This window comes from Anser brachyrhynchus (assembly GCF_964034855.1).
Source record: "Anser brachyrhynchus genome assembly, chromosome: 4".
Lineage (NCBI taxonomy): Eukaryota > Metazoa > Chordata > Aves > Anseriformes > Anatidae > Anser > Anser brachyrhynchus.
The window spans coordinates 59215277-59232278 of record NC_137698.1 but is presented as its reverse complement, the minus strand read 5'-3'; the positions used below and the strand labels follow the sequence as shown (position 1 = coordinate 59232278).

The 17002-nt window shown below is 36.5% G+C and overlaps 1 long non-coding RNA gene across 1 annotated transcript; it reads left to right on the top strand.

The window, feature by feature from the left end:
• Window positions 1-6309: 6309 nt before the first annotated feature.
• On the top strand, window positions 6310-16301 carry LOC308193846. Its single transcript, XR_013950004.1, has 3 exons — window positions 6310-6419; window positions 14857-14964; window positions 15910-16301. It is a non-coding gene; the product is annotated as an uncharacterized lncRNA (long non-coding RNA).
• Window positions 16302-17002: the final 701 nt, after the last annotated feature.

The window sequence follows — 17002 nt, the reverse complement described above, 5'->3', positions numbered from 1 at the left end:
CTCATTTCGTACTTTAAAGACATATTTTTATTATGTGTGACCTTAACAGTAATTCCAAGGAGAAGGTGCCCCACAATAATAATAATAAAAAAATAATTTATACTAGATGTTAATTTTTAGGACATGAAGATAGAAGTTAGGGACACTTTATGGTATTTGTGAAAGCTATTGATTGTGACCAACTTAATAGTAGAATAAGGTTAATTTTCTGCCTATCATGTTCTGCATATATTCCATTACCTGTTGCTCTCTTTTCTCAGTGCAAATTTATAAGCCGTAACATTGTGATGAGTTATGGAATCACAAATTTAAGATAAATCTTTTTAGCACATTATATGGAATATCTAATTCTTATAGAAAGTGGGAAATGCTTTCTTTTCATTACAGCATAATCCAGTGTTTATAAGAGAATCATTCTGAGACACTGGCATTACTATATCATTAAGACTTTTCCTGTTTTGTCTATGTAGGAAATTTTGCCTTACAGAAAGAAATTCCATTTTCCTAACAATAATTTTAACATTTTCTCTCCAGAGCAATAGCAAAGGTGAAGGTAAATCTGTGCTTTCTTTAAATAGGTGTAGTCTTTGCTTTAAACTATTGCCTCAATAAAGGCATTTGCCCATCCTTAAAAGAAAACAAAAAGAAACCTCAGACCTGCACAAAGACCTGTTATTAATATTTTGCTGTAAAATTGCAATATAAATACCATGGATTTCAGAAATCTGTACTTGGTCAAGCAATATTTGGTATTTTCATGAAAGATTGAGATAATGACACTAAGAATAGAAGTATAAGTTATGCAGATAATGCAAAACTAAGAGGTTTTCCAAACACTTGAGAAGACAGAATGATTTTCATAAATCAGAGAAACAGTCTGAAACAGAGACTATTACATACTATAAAGACAAAGTACATAATCACACTCATGTTGGAAACATCAAACATATAAAATGAGAAGTATCTGTCAGTCATTAACACTAAAGTTGAAAGATTTTTTAAAAAGAATCACAAGTTGGTGATGCTTTTGTAGAAAGTGAAATGTAATTCTGGGCTACTTTTAACAACACTGCCATATAGCACACACAAATTTATTACTCAGTCCTACCATGTGATACTGTAATCACAGTGGGAACAGGGTACTTTTTTTCCACCAGAACACTAAAAGAAGCATTAAGACAAACTAGACAGAAGACAAAGCGCAGTAATAGGAATGATAAAACTTTTATAAAAGTGACCTAGCCATGCAAATTGTAAGAACAAGGTTTTCTTAGTGTAGAAGAAAGAAGACTGAAAGAAAGAATTTCAAATTTGTCTGTCATGCGGATAAGGAAACACCAGGACAATGTGACAACGCTAAGCTCAATTTATGTGTGAACTATAACTCCATTACAGAATACTGTTTTTTGTCAATGGCCTCCTATAATTTCTTGTTTATAGCTATGGATTTTTGTAATGGTTACTTCACATTATGTTTGCGCATAAACTCGTTGCATTTATTTCCTCTCTGAGCACAAATTTAATGTCCGTAATAAAGACCAATAAAATTCAAATGAAAAATTCCATACGTATTACCAAGCATCTAATTACTGTAATATTTAGTCAGTTGCTCACTCATGCTCATTTTGTTAATCTCACCATTTATTGTGTCAATGGCATCTAGGGAAGAAGACTAAAATACAGAAAAAAATTAAAAAAATCTGAGAATATTAGCAGAAGCTTCACAAGTATATCTGTTTATGACTGTGCTAAAGATCCTAGTTCACCAATAAAAATAACAAAAACTTCTGAGTGGTATTTGAACAGATTTTCATTATAAAAAATCAAACTATTTGTGCCACTTATGCCATGTTTTACAGATTGGTGTTCAATGCATCTCATGATTTGTTTCAAACATGTTATCATTCATTCTCTATCACCTAATCTTTTACTAGTTATACCTGAAATAATCCCTGTCCTTTTTAATAATAATAAAAAAAAGAACTTAAAAATGTTCCAGAAAGATTTATTACATCTGTTTCTTTAGAATGATTCTTGGGTTGTTTTTTTGTTTTTTTATTTTTTTTTCAGCTACATTATATAATGTATATTGCTTTTTTTTTTTTTTTTGTGGTAACATTGAATTTCATTAAGATTGTATAGGAAAGAGAAGCTGGTACAGTATAATATTTCTTTCACTTCTCTCTTCATCACAACCCTTTCCTCTCTAATGGCAACACAGCTTCATTCATTAAATATTCAGCCAGCCACCAGTTAGTTACTTTAATCGTGGTGGTTTTGTTCATGATGACATGGACATGATTATGACCTATTTAGCTCTTAAGTTAATTAAGTTTTCCATGTCAAAAATTATTTAATCACCCTGGATAACAACCTGTATATCACCAATTTCTAAACTTGTGAACTTAATCTTAACTCATAAACACAGAATTATTGAACAAATTTTGAAAAATGTATCAAATTTCGATATAACTTTCCTCACACATATGGGCTTTTGAACCTGTCAGTTCAAGAAGTTTCTTCCCCATGTCTTAATTTAAGGGAATAGCTGTTGAAGAAGCCTTGGGTTTTTCCCACTATAACACTACAGTTAGGTCAAAGCTGTTTATTTCTCTGATGACTATAATGAGCATGAAATAGTGGAGCTCAAGACTCTGAGGTGAGTGAGTGAAAGCAAGTAGCTGAGTATTGTCCCTGGACTTCAGGAGTGCAGATTTTGTCCTATTTGGGTATAGCTGGCATCCCATGCAGCTCTGCATGGCTAAGCTTCCCAGGAGAACTGACAGCATACCCTGAAGATCAGCATATGGTTGTGCAGACAGTACTGACAGTGCTGCTTAAGTCAGGAGCTGTGATGATACTTCCATTATGCAAACTGGGAGTGTTTCTGAAGTGAGTTGATTCAGTGATGAAAATAAAATAAACCTTTGGAATAGTAGAGGAAGTAGAATATAAAATTACAGCAGTGTACTGTTCTCTTTTTCTGGGTTTCAATGTGAAGGCCTTGAGCGCTTCTTCTCCCTCCAAGGGGTGTAGCTGCTGGGCCTTGGGGCCAGCTTAGCAGCAGCATGGCAATTTCCTGCCCATGGGGACTGATTTTGACTGAGGGACACATGCGTGGCCCCTGCTAGGCCAACAGCCCTTTCATGATGCAGCCTGTCCTGTGCTCAGCCACAGCACACCACCTGGGCCCACAGCCCGGCCTAGCCATCCTGGGGCTGTGTCTGACCCTCATATCCCTCACCGGGCGTGATCCAGGCTCCCACTCATGGACCAGCATCCCAGTCCAACTTGGCCCATCACTGTCCCCAGGGAGGTGCCTAAAGCCTGGACTTGGGATGGTGCAATGGGCCCTTGTTGCCAGACCCTGCCCTGCTGCCCTGGGGCAGCCACCACAGCATCAAGCTCCCAGCCCAAGGGAGACCCCAGACCACAGCATGTGTGGAGAAGGTATTAATTACCACAGTTCTCATGAGAATAACAGATACAGAAAGCGGCATAACTGACCAAGAGCACTATAAGTAAAGCTAAACTCATCTATTTTCTGGTGTGTTAGTTAGGAAACGTGGTTATTACACGTGATGTGCTTGTCAGAGATTTAAATTTGAGATCTGCTCTTGGATGTCCATTCTTTTCTTTCTTCAAGGACTCCAATGACATTGCATGGCAGCAGGCTGCTTCTTTGTCCTAACAATTCCTTATTGTCTATTGTCTCCCTCTTAGTCTGTATTAATTTGGATGTGAGACAATGGGTTGATTGAGGAATCTCTGGTGATAGAAAGTATATAAATTACTACCCTCTGTACCCTTTAGCTATTTTTTTTTGTCTTTTTGTCTTGTGAAAGGGGATAATATAGGATTCTGTTAAATTCTGTAGTCTGAAGTGAAGAAACTACTATAGGAGGATACAATCATTAAGATAGGTTTTTGGAAACAACTGCACTATAATTTGTTTTTGATATCAAAGTGGGTTCCTGGGAATCAGTCCAGAAAAATAATTATCTTGGGCAAAACAGAGATTCTGAAGTCCTTCAAGGAGTTTAGGAGGAGGAGATTTTATTTATTTATTTATTTATTTTATTTTTTTATTTATTTATTTTATTTATTTATTTTTTTTTTTAATATTTCAGTTCAAGAATAGCTAGCGTGCTAAATATTCCTGAAGATGCAGGCTATCATCTGTAAAATCTCTAACCCTATCAGCAAATAAAGATGGCTCACAACATACATGCATGTTTAGATTATACGTAAGGAAGAAATTCTTAACTATGAGGGTAGTGAGACACTGAAACAAGTTGCCCAGAGAAATTATTGATGTCCCATTCCTGGAAGTGTTCAAGGTCAGGCTGGATGGTGATTTGGACAACCTGGTCTAGTGTAAAGTGTGCTTGCTCAAGGCAGCTAGGTTGGAACTAGATGATCTTTCAGGTCTCTTTCAACCCAAGCCATTTTATGATTCCAATCATTCTATGACTCTGTGCTTTGACAGGAATAAACTAAATAAAATTCCTCTAACTAATAGTTGGTTTAGATGTTTCTTTAGCCTAACTGAGTGAATTTCATTTAATTTTCAAGGACTTTTAACTGCTGTCCCAGATGAGAATTCAAAAAACAGCTGCTATTGTGGAAGAGCCTGGAATGAAATGAGACATATTTCAGTTTATCAGGAAAGCAATACAAGTGGGGTATTTAAATATACAGCCTTATAGCCCTACTGAAACTAATTGGCTATAATGTTTCTTAGCTGTATTTGAAATTAAACAAATTGGTAAATTAGAGCTGCAAAGAGCTGTACCCCAGAGATCTAAACTGCAGTACTAGCTCCCCATTCTTCATCCATTAGGTTAATGGCTTACTTGCCTCACTCATTTCTGCTGTTTGTGTTTATCTGTCTGTTCCTGTCAGAAACTGGAGAGAATATATGTTGCTATTTGCCAGCAAAATTAGACACTGTTCTGCATCCAAGCTGCAACAGTCAGTTGAATTTGACATGGAAGCAGCAATGATGCATGCTGGATGCTGGGTTTGTGACAAGAAATAGGTGTAAAATAAGATTCAAGATTAAAGACGCAGAATTGGGAATGCTCTACAGTTTCACTGCAATGGTTTAGGTTTTCTTTTGCCATACATTTTAAAAATGGGTTTAAAATGAGTGATCTTATTTCCTCTGTTTCATTTCAGAACCATAACTTGTTGATAGTGAGACGTGTTACCTAAAGAATTCCAGTCATTCTGGTTATAGATTTTAGGTCAAAAAAGTTCTGAAGAATAACATGATTAACTTCTAATAGGCATGTGAACTGTTGCCCTTACTGAAAGAGTCCGATTTAATTGTACAACTTTAATGACTTCTACTGCTAATATTAAAAAGGGAGGGTTATCCTTAAGTGTAAGTAATCTCACGTCTGAAATGTCTGCCATAGATTTTTATGTCTTAAACCTAACAGGCAATACTTTCTGTCAAAATGACAACCGTTAAGTTTCCTGGTTACAGCAAAATTGTTATGAAAGACTATTAAGAACAGTCCTGCACTGATAGGGGCAAAAGTGCATGTTCTAATTTTCACCCATAGATAAATGATTTTGTAATGCTTTTATATGTTAAGGTTTCATCATTAACATTTCATTTTAGAGAATTCAGAGAATTTGGCTGCAGTATAAAACTATGTTTTCACCTTTCGTTGTTTTTATCTGGATTTCATATATCCTATGTATAAACCTTTTAAAGGTTTTTTTTTATTTTATTTTTTCTTTCCTAAAGGCAAAATCCTAGTAAATAATCTTGGTTTTATTTCCTTGTAGTCTCAGCTGTAATGTGTAGTCTTCTTTGGACTCTGTTAGTCTAAGTTTCTTGGTCATCTTCTGCATCTTCTGGTGAGCCGAGGCTTAGGGAAACTCAGATCTTCCTACTTTAATAACCTACTAAACTGAACACTATAGGATGGGAAAGTTCGGAAAAAGAAAGATCAAGTTGTCAAAAAAATAAAAAGTAAAATTAAAAGAACTGTAAGAACTGACTTGGAGTATTCACAGTGAAACTGTCAATTTATGTAGGAAAGCAGTAAAGCAAATCAATTCACTTAACAGACATACCAAATAACACTACAACAGGTTTTTATAAGGATGGTAATTGGCCAATATGCAGACATTTCTTAAATTCTGCTGATCAAAGACAATCTATCAAATAAGAAAGTCAGAGGTAAGAGGACAAAGCATTATTCTTATCACTCATGCAAATAATGATCAGCAGCTGAAACAGCAGCACAAGCAAATTAGTGATCAATAACTGTAACTAACTCCTCAGTTGCATGGACTTACTGTAGAACACAGCGTCATTGTTAGAAATCTACTAATGCTACGGGAGTTATGCTAAAGATAGTAGAATCCAGAACACACTGTATTATCCTGCATTGATGGAGGTAGGAATATCTATACCAATATCCTTCTGTAGGCAAATAATTTATCTGTGATCTGATGCATTACCATTTCATCACTAACTGAAGCAGAAAGTGAATTTAACTATTATTTTCAGTGAGAAGTCACAGTCTTTTAAAAAATGTCATAGGATTTTTCTAAGGCTGTGTGCCTTCTAAATTTGAATCTTATAAAAAGTATTTTTGTAGCAATGCCTACTAAACAAAAGGATTTTTTATGCATATAATAAACATAAACTTAAGACATTTCCATGCAGTATATTGTAAGTATGTCATATGTAATGCACAGGTTGGTGTAATCTGGAACTCTTTTTAAACATATACTAATGTTCATGAAGATGAGTTTAATTCTATAATTTGATACTCAAAATATTAAATGGAGAGCTACCACTTTGATTTTTTTCCTGAATACTTTGACTTATAGGTTAATTTAAGTAGCCAACATACAATCTGAATTCACTGCATATTAAAATATCAATTGAAACCTTTAATAGACTTCTGTCACAACTAAACCATGATACAATGAAGTTTAGAAGCAAATAGCTTCATGGATACTGGGTTGGATTAAAGATTTTGTCTTAGAACTAGGGTTACATCTTGACCAATAAAACCAATTCAGTTTGGATTGAGAACAGGCAACATATTTACCTAGGATCAAGGTTGCAATTACATTTAGAGAAACAAGATGCTGTAGTACAAGGTTTAAATGTGAAACCAGTGCAAGCCTGTGCCTTAATGTCATTATTTAGATCTGAAGAAATCCCTGTCAAAAAGTTGAACGAATGTGAAGCAAGGAATACATGATGAAAACGATTTTATCAAGTATGTTATCTACACTCTTTAGCTGTTAAAAAATATCTGTGACTAACAGGATTTTTAATGTGAAACAGTATGTTCCTGAGATTGTTTAGGCATTTTCAGACTTAAAACTGCAACGGTTACAGCTAAAACTTACACCTCTAAGATTCCCTGCATCTTATACACTGCCAATCCTGGAGCCTCAGACTTTGCATATTTCTGCCAGTAGGAGACAGAAGAGAGTTTGATATTTATGGGGAAATATTAGGTGTGAGTTTTAAGGATATCTAGGAATGGAAAAAATTGTGTTAAGGCTATTGCAATGGGTAGTCATGTCAAAATAATTAACAAGGCAAATCATCATCTATGAAACTTGGCAGCTTTCAGGCCACTGACATATATTCTTGGCACATCATGTTTGCATATTCTCCTTCTGTTTGTTAAGAAATTGGTGTCTAAATAATATGGCATCTTGTCAGCAGATAAAGTTGGAGTGAGTTAAAATGAAAGTGAGAACTAAAGAATATGTTTATTAAGTTAAAAATGAGCTTAAAACTGATTGGAAATCACACAAGACACTCAAAATTGATTGTTCAATCAGTGAGCAGAAAATGGCAAGATCAAAATTTTATGACTGGCAATTTTATAGGTAACCATTTGCTCCTAGTTCAGAAAAACAGTAAAGACAAAACTTCTTATACTTGCTGATGTATAAGAACATCACATCAGGAAACACTGAAATGAGTTAAATTCAACAGGATTTTTGAACCAAACTGCCTTGACATCTAAGTGAGTTTAAATCAAAATACGTTATCATCAATGAGCTAAAATTGGGTCATACAAACAGAATGCAAACACTGAAGCAAACTGATGAAACTTGGCAAGTTTCATCGATACAGACATTCTCTGCTAAGATCTATGCTAAATTTGACAATAGCTCTGTATTGTTGGATTTCTATTGTGAAAAGACAATCATAGTCTATGAGCAGTCATATGAATGATGGTAATCCATTCTGACCACAGTGGAAGTACAAAATGGTTGGCATAAATTTTGATAAATATCTAATAGAAAATTAGTGTACTTTCACTAGCAGATGATTTGAAGAGTACAGGACAGAATTTAAGTATTCTAGAAAAGTGCAAAAATTGTATGTATGCATGCTCCTAACAGGAATCAGAATTTTTATCCAGGTGTTACTCAAGTATGTTCCTTAGGCTTTTCTCACATTAGATACGACTATATGGGTGAAATTCCATATCTACTATCTCAATTTCTTGACTGCCTACTGAATTGAAATAGAATCAATGAAATCATGAATTGCTGAGGTCGTCTTTTTCTGAGTGAAGAGGTAGGAGATACAACTAATAGAGGTTGAAACATGAGCAAAATTAATGACTCTTTTCAGTGTCTCATTCACTTGTGTATATGCCCAATAACGTAGAGATTCTCTGCACAATGAAAGAGACAATTTAAGGTCCCCTAAATCAGTTTAGAAACTGGTTTAAGCCAAGTCAGAATCAAATCCCAGCTGTGACAATGGAGTATGATAACTACCTAAAGAAGAACACAATAATTTATACAAAATGATGCTTTATTGTGCTACATGCAGCTTGTAATTCTATTTCAGGTCTTGTAAATTTCTGTCTATACAGTCTATATTTCTCAGTTTGGGTAGGCTATAGAAATCTCCTAGGCTTCCTCTCCACATCCATTTGTAATTGATTCTGGCTTTAGTATGGTATATATGTACAAAAAAGTTCTGTTAAAAATAGAAATCTATGCTTCTGATAGGCCAGATTCAGCACTGATGCTAAATCTGATTTGATCTACTCTCATGATAAAAGGCAGAATAATTTCCAAGTTGCTAGTAGTGTACTTGCTTCCTGAAAACAGAACAACAAAAAAGAAACCATGCACATTGAGCAATCCACTTCTGTATACTTTCCACCAATTACAGCTCTGGGTTGTAGCTAAAACTGAACTAATGTAGCAAACATCTCAATATCTACAATTAGTAGCTACAATTATGAGTACAATCTTACAAAGCTCTGCACGTATGTGTGTTCCTCATCTTTGGCAGATTAGACACCAGAGGTAGTTTTAAAGAACCAGCACAATGGATTTTGCTGCAAATTCTGTATTACGGCTTTAAGATACGGAAACTTGCTGAAACACTTCAGTGGAATATGGCTTAGAATTACTATAAAAGCTGCAGTGCCTGCCAAGAACTAATTAAAAAGAAGCTATCTTGGATAAACTGGATTTAAAAAACTTGTAGACATGGCATTCAAGTTAATTATCTCATCTACTTGTGATTTTAAAGGTACAGTAGTAGCTTATGTAGAATATAATATTTCCAAAATTTTGATACCTGGAGAACGCATAGTGTATCAAGATGGGTCAATATGAGAGCCACTGTGTCGAATGTACTTTCAATGGGGGAACTCATAGAAAATTTATCTAGATTTAGTACATCCCACTACTAGGCAACTATTAGGACAACAGCTATGAAGTTCAACAAGTCTAAGTGCAAGGTCCTGCAGGCAGGACCTTGGGGGCAATTCCAAACATCAATACAGACTGGATGAAAAGTACAGACTGTTAAGGACTTGGGGTACTGATGGATATAAAAATGAACATGATCTGGTAATGTGCACTTGCAGTCCAGAAAGCCAGTCATATTGAATGCAACAAAAGAAGCTTAGCCAGCAGGTTGATTTTCCCCCTCTACTCTGCTGTTGTGAGACCCCAACTGGAGTGCTGCCTTCAGGTCTGGGGACCCCAACATAAAAAATACACAGACATGTTAGAGTGGGTCCAGAGAAGGGCCACAAACATGATCAGGGAACTGGGACACCTATGAAGACAGGCTGAAAGAATTGCGTTTCTTTAGAGAAGAGAAGTCTCCAGGGACACTGTATCGCAGCCTTCCAGTACTTAAAGAAGGCCTACAGGAAAGATGGAGGGGGACTCATTGACAGGGGTGTAGTGGTAGGACAAAAGGTTTTAAACTAAAAGTTAGTGGATTTAGATTAAATATAAGGAAGAAATTCTTTACTATGAGGGTGGTAAGGCACTGGAACAGGTTGCCCAGAGAATATGGATGCCCCATCCCTGTATGTGTTCAAGGCCAGGTTGGATTGGACTTTCTGCAAACTGACCTAGTGGCTGACATCCCTGCCCATGGCAGGGGGTTTGGACTAGATGATTTTTACGGACGTATGTGGCAATGGTAGCAGGGGGACTGCAGGGGTGGCCTCTGTGAGAAAATCCCTGAATCTGCCCCATGTTAGGTAAGAGCCAGCTCCAGCTGGCTGAAAAAGGGACCTACCAATGGCCAGAGCTGAACCAATAAACAACATTGGTTGCACCTCTGTGAGAGCATATTTAAGCAAGGGAAAAAATAACTGCTGTGCAAGAGCGGCTGGGAGAGCAAGGAGTAAGAAACAGCCCTGCAGACCCGAAGGTCAGTGCAGAAGGAGGGCAGGAAGAGAAGGAAGTCAGTGCAGAAGGAGGGCCCCCGGACAGGCCCAGGCCGGAGCTGCAGCCCATGGACAGGAGCTCACACAGGAGCAGGGGGTCTAGGGGTGCTGCCACCTGTGGGGGACCCATGTTGGAGCACTTTGCTCCTGACCGATGGACCCCATGGTATGGACACATGTTGGGAGTAGTTCTTGAAGAACTGCTGCCTGTGGGAAACCCACACAGGATCAGTTTGGGAAGGACGGCATCCCGTGGGAGGGACCCCACGTGGAGCAGGGGAAGAGAGTGACTGTGAAGGAGCGGCAGAGACAAAGCATCAGGGACTAACTGCAGCCCTTATTCCCTGTTCTCCTGCGCTTCTTGGGGGGACAAGTTTGAGGGGGCGGAGGTGTTTTTAGTTTGCTTTTAGTTTCTCCCTGTTCTAGATTGTTAGTAATAGGCAATAAATTATTTTAATCTCCCTATGCTGAGTCTGTTGTGCCCGTGATGAGAATTGGTGAGTGATCTAACTGCCCTTATCTCAACCTTTGAACCCTTTTCATGGTATTTTCTCCCCCTTTCCCTTTGAGGAGGGTGAGTGGGAGAACAGTAGGGGTGGAGTTAACTGCCCAGCAGGGTAAACCAGCACTGTTCAACCCAAATCATTCTATGATTCTGTTATTCATGCTACCTCCGTATTCAGCATTGTGTATGAATTGTCCCCCTTTCTGCACCATGGAATATATATATAAATGGAAAATATCAGAGTGGTCATGGGGCGATATAGAATACACTGAACAAGAGGCTTATATCTAAAGCCAGTTTCGGATATGGTGACTTGTCTACAACCCATAAGGAGAAAATCAGTATATATCTCTTTCTCTGCCCTGTGTGGGGGCATAGTGTGGTATGTACAAAATTTTGCTCTGGTTCCCAAAAGAGTTCTTGGAAATAGTCTCCTTGATTTTATTTATTATTCATTTGTTCGTTGAATTACAATTTTACAGCACTGTTTTTTTCTTTAACACTATCCTGTATAGTGATTTTCTAAAGAACAAGATTGGCAGAAGAAAAGTTCAAAGTACTCAGAGGAAGACTGTCTTCCTGGCTACAACTAGGAAGTATGGATATCCAAAATGTGAGGAAATTTTGCTGTTTCAGCCTGCAGGTCTGCTTCTTTAGTGGAGCACTACCTGATAATGTAGATATAGTCTCAGTTTCCTAAACTCCTATTTCTCTGTGTGATTCATTTTCCCCTTGATAGCACAAATGGAGAGGAGAAAGGAGTATGTGACTGTAGTGCCATTTTCCAGTTACTGAACTCCTTAGCAGAAATCAGTAGCAGAACGAGAATCCTCAAGGAGCCACGAAAAACAGATGTGTCTTTGAACTCCAGCCTACACAGTGTGTATTGCCAAATCAATGTATAGATATTGTACTTACTCACTTAATCTTAAAGCTTTTTAACAAATTGCAGAGATCATTTTATCCTTCTAAAAGTCATTTCTTATTAATTTCAGTCAGTTTTGAATTATATCATAGGAGAAACAGAAATATCTACCTGTCCTTCTTTGTATCATAAAACCTCAGCCACTTTAAAAACATATTAAAACTCCGTTCCACTTGTGCAATGCATGCATTATTTCAATTTTTGAAGCAAACCATTCCTGCATTTTGAAAGTAAATGTTTCTTTCGGCATACTTTGAGCAGACAAGATAATTATTATTATTTTTTTCTCTCAGATCTTTGTGAATTTTGCATAATGCTACTGAAGTCAAACAAGGTAAAATTATGCTGAGGTCAGAATCAAAGTATAATGGTCAGATATATCTGCAAAGAACAAAGCCAATATGAGAGTTGTGTGAACTTTTACACTTGCCTCAAGATATTTTTGATCATCCCATTGTCTTCCTCCAAACTATGAATGTGTACAACAACCACAGGAACGGGCACACAAGAGATAGCCAAATGATTATTAACGAAACAAATATGAAAGCAAACAGGTAAATACACACATGCACACACACTGGTACAAAAACATGATTGTCCATCTTTGTGTTTTAATCTGGTTTTAAAAGGAGTTTGAGCCCTTAAAAGAGATTACAAGCATGTTTCTTTTCCTTCTGCATGGTGACATTTTATTATAGGCATACTGCAGTAGAATATGCAGCCTTTTCAGAAAAGGCTGAACATTGTCAGCCAGAGATACAAAACATAAAATTTGCTTTGACATCAGATAATGAGCTTCTGGCAAAATTGTGTCTTCTCCTTGAGGCTGTCTTTGCAAATCATTCACCTCAAAAAGAGCAATGTGCAGTATATCTAGATTCTGACCAGATTTTATGGATTAATAAAACAATTTTATTTGTGTTGTGTTCTGTTTCCTGTCTGTAGCTAAGTGACTGAGAATTAAATTGTACTGTCATGGATCACATTGGAAGTTTTATTCTTCATGGGGAACAGAGTTTGTTCCTACATATGCAAGTGGTTTTATTTAATCTTTGGATTAATACTCTGAGACAATTAATACATTTTTGAAAGAATGGGAAAATAACTCCACCTTATATCTGCATTTATAACTATCAAATGTGGATCTAGGACAAATGATTTGTCAAAGTATGAACAAAAATAATTACTAACTGCAATGCTCATCTGGCTCAGATAAGATGTCATGCCCAAAAGCTTAGTACTGAAAGAAAAGAGGAAAGAAACAAATCTGGAGGAGACATGATACTTCCCAGGTTTTCCTATTTGTGCTGAGCATGTGTGTGAGCATAATGTCCTTCACCCTCACCCTTGATAAGTATAGAATACTCCTGTATAGCCAACATTTTTATTGTGCACTTGCAGTAACTGTGCCTTTTTTCCCTACCAAAAGATTGTTGGTAGGTTTCTTCTGAGGAAAATATCTTAACCAATAACAATAACTGTGATCTAAATGAGACCTGCAGTTCTGGCATTTTTTTCTTTAGTGGATTGAACAAAAATATAAGAATGAGTTCTAGTAGTCAGGCATTGGAATGGGTTGCCCAGGGAGGTGGTGGCGTCACCGTCCCTGGAGGTGTTCAAGGAAAGGTTGGACCTGATGTTTAGGGACATGGTTTAGTCAGTGACATTTGTAGTAGGGTGATGGTTGGACCAGATGATCTTGAAGTTCTCTTCCAACCTTAATGATTCTGTGATTCTATGATTCTAAGTGCCACTGGAACAAATAATATTTTCATATGAAGTTATGAAGACCTCAAAAACTGCAAGAACTTAAAGGAAAGGTGCACCTTGCTTGTGTTTATAACACCAAATTCCGTCACAGGTGTCTGAATGTTCTGCTGCCAGTATATTTTATGTATGTATCCATCTGTCTATCTATATCAAAACAAGATGTGCTTCCACATCTTGGACAGAATACATGATATTACCACAGTGTTTTTTTGTATGTTTGTTTGTTTGTTTAAGTTTTAAGACTCAGAATCAAACCACCTCCAGAGGAAGCCATACATTTTGGTAGTGAAATTTTGGTCCCCATTACTTGAGACCAAAGTAGTATTTATTTTAATATTAAGTCTAATGATTGTAGTGAACATAAAAAACATTTTTTCCCCCCTCAGGCACAAAGTTTTAAAAATATACAAAGTGACATAAATGTGTGCAGTGACTTTTTAAAAATATGTAGTGTCTTGTTAAGTATACACAGGTGCTGAGCAAAGCATTGTCAAACCCCTGAGGCTTCTATTCCATAATTAGTATTAATGTTTGATTATCTTTTACACAGAGTTCCTACTGTAGTTAGGGAATGGGTTTAGGATATAAAACATCTTTTTCTTTAATCAAATACTTTGGCAAGGTCATTAGAATAAACTATCAAAAGTGTCTTAGGAATATAAAAGCTTAGGTCATACTATAGAGTAGTGTTTATGTGATATAAAATGCAGCACTCCCATGTGGGAAGTAGGTATAAGATTGATCAAAATGCTTGTGAAAGCACACTGAGTTACTGTTAATATCCATATGTGCATTGTTGTTTTTTTCTTTTTTTTTTTTTTGCTTCTGGTCCTATGCACTTGTCATGTTAAAATCAAAGCCATAGTTTTCGGTCGCATAGGTATGGAGGTTTTTCCCTAACTCTCAATAACTTTAACTGAGTCTCACTTAATCTTTTTCAGGGTTTAGGGTTTCCTTTCAAAGCAGAAGCTCAGAAACTGTCATCCTTTCTTCAGCAGGCCAGTTTACACAATCAGGATTTCAACTGAGAGTGCATGATAGAACCCTTGGTAAGCGTTTGGAACTTTTTCCAACTCTTTGCTTTTTAGTACTGAGTATGAGATGTCCTTACTGCTTTTTGGAAGCCACATCTGAAATACTCCAAAGTTTGAGCACATTGGATTTTCCTATCTGTTTCTTTGTCAAACGCTTACACTATGCCACTGAACCTGAGTATTACCTTTGACCCTAATGTATTATTATAGTGCTGTAGTCAACAAATGGTGATGTTGTGAAGCCTCATGCTAGCAGAGAGAGACACCAGTAGGTTTAAACTCTTTTGAATACGGATGTCTTTTCACCAACTAGAGACATACAATTGAGACCTTTTTTAAATAGAAGTTTTCTCAGAGGTCACTGATATTTATATTTTAAGTGGAAACTCGGAGCAATATTAAAGTGTTCAGACTCTCAGAGCTGTATGAGTGGTTTTAGTGTTCCTGCTGTGCATGACAAAAATGCTGACAGGGAACCCTCAGGCCACCTGCTAGGCATAGTAGCATTCACTATGTGCCACATTAAGGGCTGAATGGCAAGGTTGACACTGAGTTGCTCAATAAAATAGATCTTTCACATCCTGCAAGAAATGAAACCCTAGTGTTTCAGGACAAGCATCTATAACCGTCCAAGAGAGCACTGCAATATTTGTATTTTTAAAATGGGATTTCAGTCTTCTATCTCCTTCAGCCTCCAGCTAGCAATAACAGTAAGGAGTACTGACGAGTGAAATCCAAGAATTCAAACAGTATTGAGGTATTTGTTTGTTTTACTCCATATTTATAGTCACGTTACATGCCATAGATACAACATTTTGACATTACCTAAGCTTTGCATTTGAATGAAGTAGTAGCTGCTTGTTGCATTACAAGATTTCTATTACAAAGAACTGTTGCTTCATATTAGAAAAAGTCTGCAAACCTTATTTGATTTTAATTTATTTTAAATTGGAAAAAAAGAATGAACAAGAATTAAAAGAAAAAGAAAGGAAGAAAGGAGGGAAGGTGGGAAGGAAGGAGGGAAGGAAGGACGGAAGGAAGGAGGGACGGAAGGAAGGAAGGAAAGAAAAAGAAGGAAGGAAGGAAGGAAAGAGAAAGAAAGAAAGAAAGAAGAAAAGAAGGAAAAGAAAAGAAAAAAGAAAAGAAAAGAAAAAAGAAAAGAATAAGAAAAAAGAAAAGAGAAGAAAAGAGAAGAAAAGAGAAGAAAAGAGAAGAAAAGAGAAGAAAAGAGAAGAGAAGAAAAGAAAAGAAAAGAAAAGAAAAGAAAAGAAAAGAAAAGAAAAGAAAAGAAAAGAAAAGAAAAGAAAAGAAAAGAAAAGAAAAGAAAAGAAAAGAGGAAAGCAAAAGGGAAAGCAAAGCGAAAGGAAAGCGAAAGAAAAGGAAAGAAAAGGAAAGAAAAGGAAAGAAAAGGAAAGAAAAGAAAAGAAAAAAGAAAAAAAGAAAAGAAAAGAAAAGAAAAGAAAAGAAAAGAAAAGAAAAGAAAAGAAAAGAAAAGAAAAGAAAAGAAAAGAAAAGAAAAGAAAAGAAAAGAAAAGAAAAGAAAAGAAAAGAAAAGAAAAGAAAAGAAAAGAAAAGAAAAGAAAAGAAAAAAGAAAAGAAAGGAAGAAAAGAAAGAAAAGAAAGAAAAAGGAAATCTCATCCTGTACTTAGGCTGCTCATCCTGACCACCAGGTCATTATTCTTTTGCCCTTGCAGAGAGCATTAGAATAGCAGCACAGCAGAAGTATATTTTCAGGAAGATCAGGCTGCAGACTGTGTTAAGAGTTGACTTTCCTATTGGAGTTAATAGTGAGTAATTCAGAATCTAGCCAGACTTGCACTAAGTAATTGTGCAATAATTGCCTGAGGTGACTTGGAAATTAAACATATATTCACATTTTAAATAAAAGGCACAGCATTGAAGAAGTTTCCAGGGTGGAATGTGGCTGCACTACATAGAAGTTCCCTAGGCCTCAACCTTAGATGTTAATCACACAAGGGGAATTTCGTGCGCGTACCCTAAGAGGAACAGCATGGAGTGTGGAGCAGGGCGAAGATGCTGTCGCCAGGCTCT